At 41.6% G+C, this 14,569-nt stretch overlaps 1 protein-coding gene across 2 annotated transcripts in view; it reads left to right on the plus strand.

Annotated features, from left to right (window-relative positions):
- DOCK5 (dedicator of cytokinesis 5) overlaps positions 1-14,569 on the plus strand; it is an 89,635-nt gene that overhangs the window by 3,991 nt on the left and 71,075 nt on the right. The gene's annotated exons all lie outside the window — the stretch shown is intronic.

Raw genomic sequence — 14,569 nt, forward strand, 5'->3', positions numbered from 1 at the left:
AAAACTCCTTGGATTTATTTGGGAACTGGTGTAGAACTCCTTGGATTTATTTAGGAACTGGTGCAGAACTCCTTGGATTCATTTGGGAACTGGTGTAGAACTCCTTGGATTCATTTGGGAACTGGTGTAGAACTCCTTGGATTCATTTGAGAACTGGTGTAGAACTTCTTGGATTTATTTAGGAAACTGGTGTAGAACTCCTTGGGTTTATTTAGGAACTGGTGTAGAACTCCTTGGGTTTATTTGGGAACTGGTGTAGAACTCCTTGGATTTATTTAGGAACTGGTGCAGAACTCCTTGGATTTATTTGGGAACTGGTGTAGAACTCCTTGGATTTATTTGGGAACTGGTGTAGAACTCCTTGGATTTATTTGGGAAGTGGTGTAAAACTCCTTGGGTTTATTTAGGAACTGGTGTAGAACTCCTTGGATTTATTTGAGAACTGGTGTGGAAATCCTTGGATTTATTTGAGAACTGGTGTAGAATTCCTTGGATTCACTTGGGAACTGGTGTAGAACTCCTTGGATTCATTTGGGAACTGGTGTAGAACTCCTTGGATTTATTTGGGAACTGGTGTAGAACTCCTTGGATTTATTTGGGAAGTGGTGTAGAACTCCTTGGATTTATTTGAGAACTGGTGTGGAAATCCTTGGATTTATTTGAGAACTGGTGTAGAATTCCTTGGATTCACTTGGGAACTGGTGTAGAACTCCTTGGATTTATTTGGGAACTGGTGTAGAACTCCTTGGATTCATTTGGGAGCTGGTGTAGAACTCCTTGGATTTATTTAGGAACTGGTGTAGAACTCCTTGGATTTATTTGAGAACTGGTGTGGAAATCCTTGGATTTATTTGAGAACTGGTGTAGAATTCCTTGGATTCATTTGGGAACTGGTGTAGAACTCCTTGGATTTATTTGGGAACTGGTGCAGAACTCCTTGGATTTATTTGGAAACTGGTGTAGAGCTCCTTGGATTTATTTAGGAACTGGTGCAGAACTCCTTGGGTTTATTTGGAAACTGGTGTAGAACTCCTTGGATTTATTTGGGAACTGGTGCAGAACTCCTTGGGTTTATTTGGAAAGTGGTCTAGAGCTCCTTGGATTTATTTGGGAACTGGTGCAGAACTCCTTGGGTTTATTTGGGAACTGGTGCAAAACTTCTTGGGTTTATTTGGGAACTGGTGTAGAACTGCTTGGGTTTATTTAGGAACTGGTGTAGAACTCCTTGGGTTTATTTGGGAACTGGTGCAAAACTTCTTGGATTTATTTGGGAACTGGTGTAGAACTCCTTGGATTTATTTAGGAACTGGTGCAGAACTCCTTGGATTTATTTGGGAAGTGGTGTAGAACTCCTTGTGTTTATTTAGGAACTGGTGTAGAACTCCTTGGATTTATTTGGGAGCTGGTGTAGAACTCCTTGGGTTTATTTCAGACATGACCCTGGGAGGCATGGCAGTGGAGTGAGGAATTCCAGGAAGTCAGCAGCATGACTCAGTGTCACTTGTCTGATTCCTGCCCTTCAGGAGGGTTTTTCTCCTCTGTTATAATTCACAGATCTGTGGGTTGTGGCTGCTGGGTTTTGGTTCTGTCCTGAGCTGGTTGAAGCTGGGGAGGGCAGAGCTGAGAATTGCAGAGTTTTTTGGAAAGCAGAGGTTATCTATTTGTTCTAAAATTTTTAACTTGGAGGATAAGGAACCAGTAATGCAATGCCTTTCATTTTCTGCTGGCTGTAACATTTGCACTGCTTTAACTCAAGTGAAACACCTGGGTTGTAAAAGCAACTCTGTCACTGCTCAGCACTTCTTGTTAATGGAGTGAGAGAGCCTGGAGTCTGTGGAATTAGTCTGAAATAACTCCATGAGAACCTGGAGTCTGTGGACTCCTGAATTAATCTGAAATAAATCCATGAGAACCTGGAGTCTGTGGAATCAGTCTGAAATAAATCCATGAGAGCCTGGAGTCTGTGGAATGCTGAATTAATCTGCAATAAATTAATGAGGACCTGGAATCCTGAATCAGTCTGCAATAAGTCCATGAGAACCTGGAGAGAATCCTGAATCCATGAGAATCCTGAATTAGTCTGAAATAAATCCATGAGAACCTGGAGTCTGTGGAATTCTGAAATAAGTCCGTGAGAATCTGGAGTCTGTGGAATTCTGAAATAAATCCATGAGAATCTGGGAGTCTGTGGAATCCTGAGTTAATCTGAAATAAATACATGAGAACCTGGAGAGAATCCTGAGTCCATGAGAATCCTGAATTAGTCTGAAATAAATCCATGAGAACCTGGAGTCTGTGCAAAATTCTCAGTGGGGAAAAGCAAAATTCTCTGATGGCAATGCCAATAAAATTCCCAGTGAGGAAAAGCAAAATTCCCAATGAGGAAAAGCAAAATTCTCTGATGGCAATGCCAGCAAAATTCCCAATGGGTACAAGCAAAATTCCCAATGGGTACAAGCAAAATTCTCAATGAAGAAAAGCAAAATTCTCTGATGGCAATGGCAGCAAAATTCCCAGTGGGGAAAAGCAGAACCTTGGCATTGTTCACAGCAGAAAATTGAATCTTGCCAGCAGATGAAACTTCATTTCTGCTTTAGGCGCCCAGATTTATTGCTGTGTCTGCAGTTGATTTGATGTGAAATTTGGCAGTGCTGCTTCTTGCTTCCAAAGTTATATATATTTTTTAAAAATCCATATTAGCCATGGCCTGTCTTCTCTTATTTTTGGGGATTTCTACTTTGTTGATTAAGTCATTCCCTGTGAAATTAATCCTGTGCACTTCAAAGGCCATGAACAAGGCTTGGAAATGTTCCTTATCTTGCTCTTCCTTTGAAAAGAAATATTTTTGTGTTTTGTGATTGTGACTGACATCTCCCTGGTGTTCAGGAACTGTCCCACAGCTCAGATTTTAACAATTAAATGTCTGGAGGTTCTGAAGAGGCATCCAGAGCTGCTGGGTGTTCCTGGAGCTGATTAATTCTGGGTTAATTGTTCTGAGGTGATCACAGGAACCAACTTTTGGTTGTGCTGAATTTCACATCAGTTCTTGATTGTTCTGTTGGTTCTTCCTCTGCACAGGGACTGGATTTGCCAGCACAACTGCAAATGGGAGTTAGGGAGAGGAAAAGCCAAATAAACACTCAGGAACTGAGAAAAACTTGGATATATTAGTCAAGAAACAGGGAGTATGCATTAATATTCTTTATCACAATGTGTATTATTTTTAAATAATAATAATAATAATGTGTATTATTCTTTATCTGTAATCTGTTGAAAAATGCACACCCCCTGCCACCTGCAAACTTTAATTGAAAATCTGCATTTTTTGCTCTTCAACTTGACTGGCAAGACATTTATCTCAACTCCTAAGGGGAAAAATTATCAAACAGCTTTTGGGGCTGGCAGGCCCTGGCTGCCTTCACCAAGCGATGATGTTGCAAAAGTTTTAGTTGGAGAAAGTTGCCAAAATGATAAATGTAATTTTGGTGCAGTGCAGGCTGTTCTTCCCAGGGAGATCTTGGAACAGAGGGGGAGGCAGCATTTGAAGGATTGTCCTGGTTTGGAGGACAGGTGTCTGCTGAGAAAGGCAGGAGCCTCGCTTTGAACTGGAGAATGGAAACCACCTCCCTCCAAATTGTTATCATTTTGAAATCAAGGGGCTCTCAGGCAAAGATACGGGAATAGGAATAACAGGGAGGAATCCCATTTCCCTCTGGAGTCCAGTGGAGAAAGGGGCTCCCTTAGTGTCCCAAAACCTCTGTTTTTATCTTGGTAAGAAATGTTGGGCTCTTCCCCCTGGCTGGAGCAACTCCCAATGGGATGCAGTAATTTTATCAGTGCCACAGTGGGACTCAATGGCCATGAGCAGAAAATGACTGGCTGGAGGAAGGATGGGTTGGGAAAAGATAAAGAACACTGCCCCAGCTGGTTTATAAACCATGGCCATGAACAGGAGATATCCCATGAGATAAAGAACACTGCCCCAGCTGGTTTATAAACCATGGCCATGAACAGGAGATATCCCATGAGATAAAGAACACTGCCCCAGCTGGTTTATAAGCCATGGCCATGAACAGGAGATATCCCATGAGATAAAGAACACTGCCCCAGCTGGTTTATAAGCCATGGCCATGAACAGGAGATATCCCATGAGATAAAGAACACTGCCCCAGCTGGTTTATAAACCATGGCCATGAACAGGAGATATCCCATGAGATAAAGAACACTGCCCCAGCTGGTTTCAATGGATGCCCATTAGCAGAATATCTCCCACAGAGATCAGGATCACTGCCTCACCCTCAGCAGATGGTGATAGAACAGAAACCTTTGATCACATCCTGGATTGGAACCCAAGACAAGGATGAATTCTCGTGCTCAGATGGTGCCTGTGCTGTGGGGAGGGGTCTCTGCTCACTGACCCCCAATTTTTGGGAGGTGCTGCTGCAAATCCTCGTCCTGCACGCTGCTGAGTGAGCCCAAAGTTCATGAAGGGGCAGTGGAGATAACAATTCCGGCTCTTAGGAAGTCTGGAACTTTGATCCTCCATGGCAATAAAATCATTTATGGCTTCAGCTCTAAATAAAATAATTTATGGCTTCAGCCCTAAAGTTCTGAGAATGTCACAGGCAAGCAGTGGCCAGTTGGTTTTGGAAAAATGCTTTTTTTAAATTTTTTAAGCTTATTTCACCTGATTCTTGCAACACTTCCATTCTCCTGTTGAAGCTTCCAGCTGCAGAGAGGTGGAGTTTGATGTAAAGGAATAAAATAGGGAAGGCTTCAGTGGTTGATTCTTCACCTCCTGGATTCTCAGGCAGTTTAATTAAGATTTACTGCAAATTTTGGAGCAGTTTGTCCTTCATTCTTCTTGGCAGCAAAAGGATCAATATTTTGGTTGGGCTTTTTGCTTCCCAAGATTTCCTGCTGCTCATTTTAATCCTATTGCCCCATTTCTTGTTACCTGGGATAGGTGAAAGGGGGAAAAATGCCCTGGAATTTGCATTTCTGTGGGAAAGAGAAGCTGGGAGCCAGCCTGGCTGTGCAGGGACAATTCTGGGGTGGGGTTTGTGAATCTACGCTAAAATCCTCTTGGCTGAGCACAACTGGGGGTGCAGAATTGAAACTCCATGGTTCTGCAGGTCAGAAATTCTCCTTGGAGCTCCAAAAAAACTCCATAAAGGTGTGAGCTGAAAATTTCCTGGGCAGTGAATCCCAAATTCCCCTAGATGGGGTGAGCTGGGAGATCTTTCCTGAAATTTTGGGAGAGCTGCTGCATGTCCTGAGGGGCTGGGAAGGGCTTGGAGTCACAAATTCTTGTTTGATTCAGGATTTGTTGTTTGGGGTTTTTTTGTTTGGTTTTTTTATGTTTTGAGTTCTTTGGAGTTTTTTTGCTTTTTTAGTTGTTTTGTTTTGTTTTGTTTTGTTTGGATCTTTTTTTTTTGAGCTCAAGAAACTTGGTGGTCCCTGAATTGGCAGAGTTGGACTCTGGGGCTGGGAAGGGGAATGGGTTGGAGTCACAAATTTCCTGCTGTGATTCAGGTTTATTTATTTTTTATTTTGAGCTCAGGATCATTTCTGGTCCTTGAGCTGACACAGTTGGACTCTGGGGCTGGGAAGGGGTTGGAGTCACAAATCCCCAGCTGTGATTCAGGATTTTTTCTTTTTTGAGCTCAGGAACCTTTCTGGTCCCTGAATTGGCACAGTGGGACTCTGGGACTGGGAAGGGGAAGGGGTTGGAGTCACAAATTCTTGCTTGATTCATGTTTATTTTATTTTATTTTTTCTGAGCTCAAGAACCTCTCTGGTCCCTGAGCTGGCACAGTTGGACCCTGTGCTCAAAGTTTCCCTCCTTGAACCCCTCATTCTGCCCTGAAGGTGCCAAGAGCAGAGCTCAGGGTGGGAGCACCCCCAGCCCTGAGCATCTCCCACTTTCCCTGCTCCTGCTTTGATGTTTTGCCCAGTGAGAACTGGGACAATAATTTCGAGCCAGTGGCAAATTCAATTAATTCTTTTGAAAGTGCCACACGCTTTCAAGTTGGAAAGGAGCTGAGCAGTCCAATTTGTGGAGTGGTGGGGTCTTGCTTTTACAAATCTGCCTGAAAATTTAATTGTGAAAGTTATTTTTTTGTACTTAAAGTATATCCAAGCACAAATTGCACTTTTAGCTCGGAGGAAAAAAAGGTAATTACAGACAGACTTGGTAAAATCCAGTGGTGTGGGTGTTGTAAACAAACATTGCATTTTCACAGGCTGTAAAAAATCAAATAATATCAGAGGTTGGAATTGAGTTTAAGAGCCCTGGTGTGCAGTTATTAAATCAGAATTAGTGCCACAGTGCTGGGGGGTGCAAACCCCTTCTTGAGCAGGGCACAGCCCCAGGAATGGCTTTTTGTGTTCTGCCAAAGGAGCAAAGGAAAGCCAGAATATCTGAGGTGTGCTGAGTGATGCCAACAGAACTCAAACCAACTTCTGCCCCCTCAAAAACCAGGAGCAAAATCATTCTGTGGTCGTGTTGGAATGATCAGGGTGTTGGAATGATGAATGGGGTCAGGGTGATTACAGTAATTTCACAATTATAAACTGCACCTGATTATAAGATGCACGTCCAGGTATTGGCAACTGTCTTGGGTTCCAATACAGGATGTGATCAAAGGTTTCTGTTCTATCACCATCTGCTGAGGGTGGGGCAGTGATCCTGATCTCTGTGGGAGATATTCTGCTAATGGGCATCCATTGAAACCAGCTGGGGCAGTGTTCTTTATCTCATGGGATATCTCCTGTTCATGGCCATGGTTTATAAACCAGCTGGGGCAGTGTTCTTTATCTCATGGGATATCTCCTGTTCATGGCCATGGTTTATAAACCAGCTGGGGCAGTGTTCTTTATCTCATGGGATATCTCCTGTTCATGGCCATGGTTTACAAACCAGCTGGGGCAGTGTTCTTTATCTCATGGGATATCTCCTGTTCATGGCCATGGTTTATAAACCAGCTGGGGCAGTGTTCTTTATCTTTTCACAGCCCATCCTTCCTCCAGCCAGTCATTTTCTGCTCATGGCCATTGAGTCCCACTGTGGCACTGATAAAATTACTGCATCCCATTGGGAGTTGCTCCAGCTAGGGGGAAGAGCCCAACATTTCTTACCAAGATAAAAACAGAGGTTTTGGGACACTAAGGGAGCCCCTTTCTCCACTGGACTCCAGAGGGAAATGGGATTCCTCCCTGTTATTCCTATTCCCATATCTTTGCCTGAGAGCCCCTTGATTTCAAAATGATAATAATTTGGAGGGAGGGGGTTTCCATTCTCCATTTCAAAGAGAAGCTCCTGCCTTTCTCAGCACACACCTGCCCTCCAAACTAAAACAGCAACTTTTCATTCTTCATCTGTATATTGGCAGCATCTGATTAAAAGCCGCACTTCAGGTTCGGACCAAAATTTTAGTGAAAATGGTGCAGCTTATAATAGTGAAATTACTGCACTTGGAATGTTTGGATGTGTTTTTTTGGGAGAATGCTGATCCCAAAGAAGCAGAGCAAAACTTGGAGGAACATCAGCACCAGACCTGGAGCACTGTGCAGCCTCAAAAACTCTTTGAGGTTCATTATCTTTGGGATTCATTATTTCTCTCTCCTTTTTTTCTCCTTTGGGGGCATCCCCCCAAACCACAGCCTGGAGAACCAGGGTTAGGGAATATCAGACTGGAGGAAACCTCAGGGATCATCAAAACCTTGAGGAACACCCCAAACAGATGCCTCAAACCTGATAAAATTCCCAGAAGTGCCAGGAGAGGCCAGGCTGCTTTTCCAGCGGTGTCTCTGCAAAGGGAACATTTCCTGCAGTTCCAAGGGGACTGGAATTGCAGGTTTTGTTTCTTTTTTTTTTTTTTCTTTTTTTTTTTTTTTCAGAAATCACAGCCTAGATCAGCTTGGGTGCTGTCAATTCAGGAGCAGCTTGGCTCCTCCACTGGCAGCACTGATTTATTTCTCTTTTATTTTTATTTTCAGCACTCCCTGTTACTCCAGACAGGAGCTGAGACAGCTCATGTAGATTAATTCCTTATCTGAGCTTAAAACCCCCAAGGGCCCTTCAGAGTGGAAATAATGAAGGGAATGGAGAGGCCAGGGGAGAGAATGACACAGCAGAAGGTTTGTGTGAGTGTTCCTTGGGTGGAAAATAACCCAGAGTGTCTCTGAGGGTCAGGGCATGGCAGCAGCTCAGGTTTGGCTCCTTCCACCTGAGCCCACTCAGAGACAAAACAATTTGTGCTGGGGTGAAATTAATGCCAAAATCTAGGTCTATCTGTGTCCTGTGTGCAGCTCCTGAGAACTGGATATTCTTTATTTTTCACACTGATACCGTGGTGTAAACACTTTGCAGCAAATATTTGGGGGTGAGGTGACTGGTGGGGTTCTGCAGACATGAAAATGTGGATGTTATCTTTTTTTTTTTTGCCCTTACAATCAGGATATCTCGTGCTTCAGCTGTCCTGAGCGGTCTCAGTCTGCCTGATTTGGATCTGAGAAGCTCTAATTAAAACCCAGGGACTCATTTGAGCTCTGCTGTGAGTTTGGGGGTGTTTAAAACCACCAGAGCCCACGGGATCATCCCTAGTGAGTCCTGGTGTGACCTCCCCATTCCCATGGGCTGTGGGGTTGTTTTTCCTGAAGCAATCCAGGCTTTAGGAGATTAAACCCAGCCCAGGATCTGATCTAGCCCCTGGTGGGGACTGAGACAGGATTAGCCCAAAGATGAGGGCATGGCTGAAACCTGGGAATTCTTTGCTGAACCTCTGAGAATTTCCCTGTCCCCCACTGCAAGATAAAATATTATCCAGAGGAAAACAGGGAAATATTTCAGATTTGGATCAAGTGTGCATCAGTTCCTTGTCCTTGGAGGTGAGCAGGGAATACCTTCATTGGGATTTGGTTTTTGGAATAATCTGAGCTTGGGAGTGTTGGAGGTTCCTCCTGCTTTTCTCCTTTTGACAGAGAAAGGAGTGGATGTAAAACCCACCCAGAGCAGAAAGGTCACGTCCCACCCTCCTGCAGGGCCAGCTGATGTCATTCCTCAGTTGATTTAATGCTCAGTTTTGAGATAACCCAGTTCCAAAATGAGTGTGCTCCTTGTGTGGGGTCAGCCTGGAGCAGTGAGTGCATGGGGTGCCAGAATTCCTAAACCCACAGAATTCCAGCGAGTTTGGGGCTGGAAAGGACCTGGAAGATCCCTGGGCAGGGATCCTGCAGCTCCACATGGCTTGGACTCTGCTGTTCCTGAAAGCATTTCCAGGTGCACAATCCCCTTCAGTTCTGGGTTCCTGACACCCCAAAAGCTCAGCACTCACTCAGAGCTCTTGGAGTTGTTCTGAATGGCAGCAGGAGTGGGAATTCTTCATGACAGTGACTCAAAGGCTGTATTTCCCAGTTTTTAACCATTAATTACTATTTTTTTGAAGCAGAACTAGCCTGACATCTAAATCTTAATTATGCCATTCTCAGTTTGTCAGACACAAATTCCTGGGAAGTTACCAGAATATTTTTGCTCCAAACATAAAAAAAAAGACTTTGTTCCTCTGAAGAATTAATTCCATGGGCAGTTCCTTGTTTTTTCAATAAAGGCACTGTTTTTTTGGCTGGATCTTGGCCCTGGCTCCTGCAGAAAGGGCAGTGCTGGTGCTGCAGCAGCCCCCAGATGCCTGTGGCTCTGTGCACAGGGGTTTGGCTGTGGGGCTGAGGGTTCCTGCAGAGCCCTGAATGGGATCTTTGTTCTGGAGAGCCTCTGCAGGACACCAGGACGTGGCATTTGGGATGGCATTGGGGACACAGGGGGGTTCAGAGCCAGCCCAAGGGATCAGGGATCTTGCAGGGGCTCTGTTTAATCCACATCACTCATGGAGGGGAGGATTCCATTTCCTGCTGGTTTGGGTTCCACAGGAATCGTGTGGGACAGTTCTGCTCCGTTCTCTTTTTATTGGTGGTTCCTAGATCAGCTTGGCCTTTGGGGCAGTCTTGGGAAGGAGTTAATCTGTAGGGAAAATGGGCCTAGGAATTAATGAAATGTGGAATCATGGCATGGTTGGGTTGGAAAGGAATCTAAAACTCATCCCAAAATCCCATCCCCAAATCCCATCCCATTCCAACCATGGCAGGGATGCTTCCCCTATCCCAGGTGCTCCAACCTGGCCTTGGACATTCCAGGGATCCAGGGGCAGCCCCAGCAAATCTGGGAATTCCATCCCAGCCAGGAATTCCTCTCCAAAATCCCATCCATCCAATCCCAGAATATTTTGGGTTGGCTTGGGAGGGACCTGAACCCCATCCAGTGCCACCCCTGCCATGGAGACACCTCCCTCTGTCCCTGGTGCTCCAGCCTGGCCTGGGACACTTCCAGGGATCCAGGAGCAGCCCCAGCAAATCTGGGAATTCCGTCCCAGCCAGGAATTCCTCCCCAAAATCCCATCCAAGCAGCACATGGAGCCCTGGAATGATTTGGGTTGGAGGGGATCCCAAAGTTCCATGGCTCAGAATTAGGGTTGGGATTAACTAAGCCTGACCCAGAGCCTAACCCCCAGAGCCAGACCAAGGTGTTCTTTGCAGTCTCTGTTTGTGGGGTGGATTTGGAGCAGAGTTTGTGCAATTCCTGCCCAGCCCCTGAGCCCTGGAGCAGAGAATTTCTGCTTCTCTTCACCCTGTGTGCCATAAACCCAACTGCTGCTGGGATTAACTCCAATCCTGGGGGATTCCACAGGCTGCAAAATAAATTCCTCCCTTTTAACCAAGCTGGAGCCCTGAAGAAATGATGATTCAACAAAGCCAGGCTCGTGTTTTCCACCTCTGCCTCTTTATTTGGATTAAGTTTCCTCAATTTCAACGCTGCTTTTCATCTGGGGGGGATGAAAGGAGCAGGATCCACACTCTGAAGTGAATTTCAAAGGACAAAAATCCCAGCTGAAGTTTAGCTCGGAGCAAGAATCCCAACTTCAGATATTGCTGTAAATTTAAATACAAAAATCTCTGATTTATTGCTTTTCCTTCTCCCTTTCTTGCTGCTCTGTCAGGATTGGAGGGGTTTTTATTTTTCCATCTGTGTGATGTGAAGTTTCCTTTTCCTTTCAAGTTGGGGAGAGGTCAGGGGACAAATCCTGCCCAGGGGTTGGGGACAGCAGCAGGAAACATCACTTAAAGCAGCAAAACTCCCAGGGAAAATATGCCAGCAATTTGGCTTTGATGATTTGTGCATAAGCACGAGGGAGGAGGTTCAGACAGTGACCCTCTGTTCTGGTTTAGGTCAGTCTGGCAGGGGAGGAATGAGAAAATTGAATTTTTATTTTTTATTTATTTTATTTCTTTATTTTTTTGAGGGGCAATTTGTTTTTTGGGGTTTTTTTTTGGAGGAGGGATTGGTTTTTTTTGGTTTTTTGGGGTGTTTTTTGGTTTTTTTGCAGTTTGTTTTTTGGTTTTTTTTTGGTTGGGTTTTTTTTTTCTTTTGTTTGGGGATTTTTAAATTTTTTTAATGGTTTTATGGGGGTTTGTTTTTTGGGTGTTTGGGGTTTTTTGGTTTTTTGGGGTTTGTGTTTTGGTTTTTTGGGGGTTTTTTTGGGTTTCTTTCTTTGGTTGGGTTTTTTTGTTTCTCTTGTTTATTTGGGGTTTTTTGGTTTTGGTTTTTTTTTGTTTGTTTGCTTTTTTGGTTTGTTTTTTGGGTGTTTGGGGTTTTTTTCGTTTTTTGGGGTTTGTTTTTTGGGTTTTTTGGGGGGTTTCTGGATTTTTCTTTTGGTTTTTTGTTTTTCTTTTGTTTGGGTTTTTTTTGTTTGGTTTTTTGGATATTTGGGGTTTTTTTCATTTTTGTTTTTTTTGTTTTTTGGTTTTTATTTTATTTTGGTTTGGTTTGGTTTTTGGGGGTTTTTTTGTTTGGATTCTTTGTTTTTCTTTTGCTTGTTTGGATTTTTTTTTGTTTGGTTGGTTTATTGTTTGTTTTTTGGGTGTTTGGGTGTTTTTTGGTTTTCTTTTTTGTTTTTTTGGGTTTTTTTGGTTTTTATTTTATTTTACTTTGGTTTGGTTTGGTTTTTGGGGTTTGTTTGTTTGGGTTCTTTGTTTTGCTTGTTTGGGGTTTTCTTTGGTTTGGTTTTTTTTGTTTGTTTTTTTGGGGGGTTTGGTTTTTGGGTATTTGGGATTTTTTTGTTTTTCTTTTTTGTTTTTTGAGTTTTTTGGGGTTTTTTTTGTTTTTATTTTATTTTATTTTATTTTGGTTTAGTTTGGTTTTGGGGGTTATTTTGTTTGTTTGGGTTCTTTGTTTTTCTTTTGCTTGTTTTGGGGGGGGTTTTTGGTTTGGTTTTTTTCTGTTTGTTTTTTTGGGGGTTGTTTTTTGGGTGTTTGGGTGTTTTTTGTTTTTCTTTTTTGTTTTTTGGGGGTTTTTTGGTTTTTATTTTGTATTATTTTACTTTGGTTTGGTTTGGTTTTTGGGGGTTTTTTGTTTGTTTGGGTTCTTTGTTTTTCTTTTGCTTTTTTGGGGGGTTTTTTTGTTTGATTTTTTGTTTGGTTTTTTGGGGAGTTTGTTTTTTGGGTGTTTGGGTGTTTTTTGTTTTTCTTTTTTCTTTTTTGTTTTTTTGAGTTTTTTTGTTTTTATTTTATTTTATTCTGTTTTGGTTTGGTTTGGTTTTTGGGGGTTTTTTTGTTTGGTTTCTTTGTTTTTCTTTTGCTTGTTTGGATTTTTTTTTGTTTGTTTGGTTTATTGTTTGTTTTTTGGGTGTTTGGGTGTTTTTTGTTTTTCTTTTTTGTTTTTTGGGGTTTTTTGGTTTTTATTTTATTTTATTCTATTTTGGTTTGGTTTTTGGGGGTTTTTTTGTTTGGGTTCTTTGTTTTGCTTGTTTGGGGTTTTCTTTGGTTTGGTTTTTTTTTGTTTGTTTTTTTGGGGGGTTTGGTTTTTGGGGGTTTTTTGGTTTTTATTTTGTATTATTTTACTTTGGTTTGGTTTGGTTTTTGGGGGTTTTTTTGTTTGGTTTCTTTGTTTTCTTTTGCTTGTTTGGGAGTTTTTTTGTTTGGTTTTTTGGGGTTTTTTGGGTATTTGGGTGGTTTTTGTTTTTCTTTTTTGTTTTTTGGTGGTTTTGTGTTTATATTTTATTTTATTTTTTTGTTTTTTATTTTTTTTTTAATTGTCTTTTTTTTTATGTGGGACTTCCTCCAGGTTGTAAATGCCTCGTGCTGGGATGTGAAACCTGCCTGGTGTTGGGAAGGGAAGTGCAAGCTTGGTTTGATCTTTAGGCTGAATTAACTCTGTGTTCTGTCCCCCCACCTTCCCCTGGGCACCAAATTTATGGAAAAAAAGCAGCCTGGGGTTTGTAAATGAGGGAGAGGAAGGTGGGTGCAGAATCAGCTCTCAGGAGCAGAGATGCAGAAAATGCAGAAAATGCAGAAAATGCAGAAATGCAGAAAAATCTTTGTGGAAATCATGGAAATCATGGATTCAGTGGGAATTTGTGGGAGCAAAGCACAGGGAGATTTCCCTGCCTGGGACCTGGAATCCTGCTGGGATTTATAATCTCAATAATGTGGAGAAAAATTCAGATTTGAGAGAGAATTTCCTGTGCTGAAACCTCCAGGCTGGAATGGGAGGGATCCCATGGGAATTTCCTGGCACAGGAAATTTTATTTATTTATTTATTTTAAATTTCTTTTATTTTTTAATTTATTTATTTCATCTCCAGTCCAGAGCTCCTCAAACCCAAACCTTGGGAAATCTCAGAAGTTCTCCCCATGGGAATTTCCTGGCACAGGAAATTTTATTTATTTATTTATTTTAAATTTATTTTTATTTTTTATTCATTTATTTCATTTTCAGTGCAGAGCTCCTCAAACCCAAACCTTGGGAAATCTCAAAAGTTCTCCCCATGGGAATTTCCTGACACAGAAAATTTTTATTTATTTATTTATTTAGAATTTATTTTTATTTTTTATTTATTTATTTCATCTCCAGTCCAGAGCTCCTCAAACCCAAACCTTGGGGAGTCTCAGGAGTTCTCCCCTGAAAATATTTGGGTGATTTTTTTTTGTTTTTCTTTAAAAAAAGTGGTTTTTTTTTCCCAATGGATTTTCTCAGGGATACATAAATATGGGATATAATAAATATTTGTAGCTGGGAAGATTTCATTGCTGCATTTAGGATGTGATCTGTTCTTAAATCATTCCAATAAATGCATTCAAAGTTTTTCAAATAAATGCATTCAAAGTTTTTAAAATAAATATATTAAAAGTTTTTCTAATAAATGAACTCAAGGTTTTTGAAATAAATGAATTCAAAGTTTTTTGACATAAATGAATTAATAGTTTTTCAAATAAATGCATTCAAAGTTTTTCTAATAAATGAATTCCAAGTTTTTGAAATAAATCAGCTGCTCTGGGTTCAAATAAATGAATTAAAAGTTTTTGAAATGAATGCATTCAAGGTTTTTCAAATAAATGCATTCAAAGTTTTTGAAATAAATGAATTCAAAGTTTTTCAAATAAATGAATTCAAAGTTTTTAAATAAATGCATTCAAAATGTTTGAAATAAATCAGCTGGTCTGGGTTCAAATAAATGCA

The sequence above is a fragment of the Catharus ustulatus genome, chromosome 27, assembly GCF_009819885.2.
Source record: "Catharus ustulatus isolate bCatUst1 chromosome 27, bCatUst1.pri.v2, whole genome shotgun sequence".
NCBI classification, from domain to species: Eukaryota; Metazoa; Chordata; class Aves; order Passeriformes; family Turdidae; genus Catharus; species Catharus ustulatus.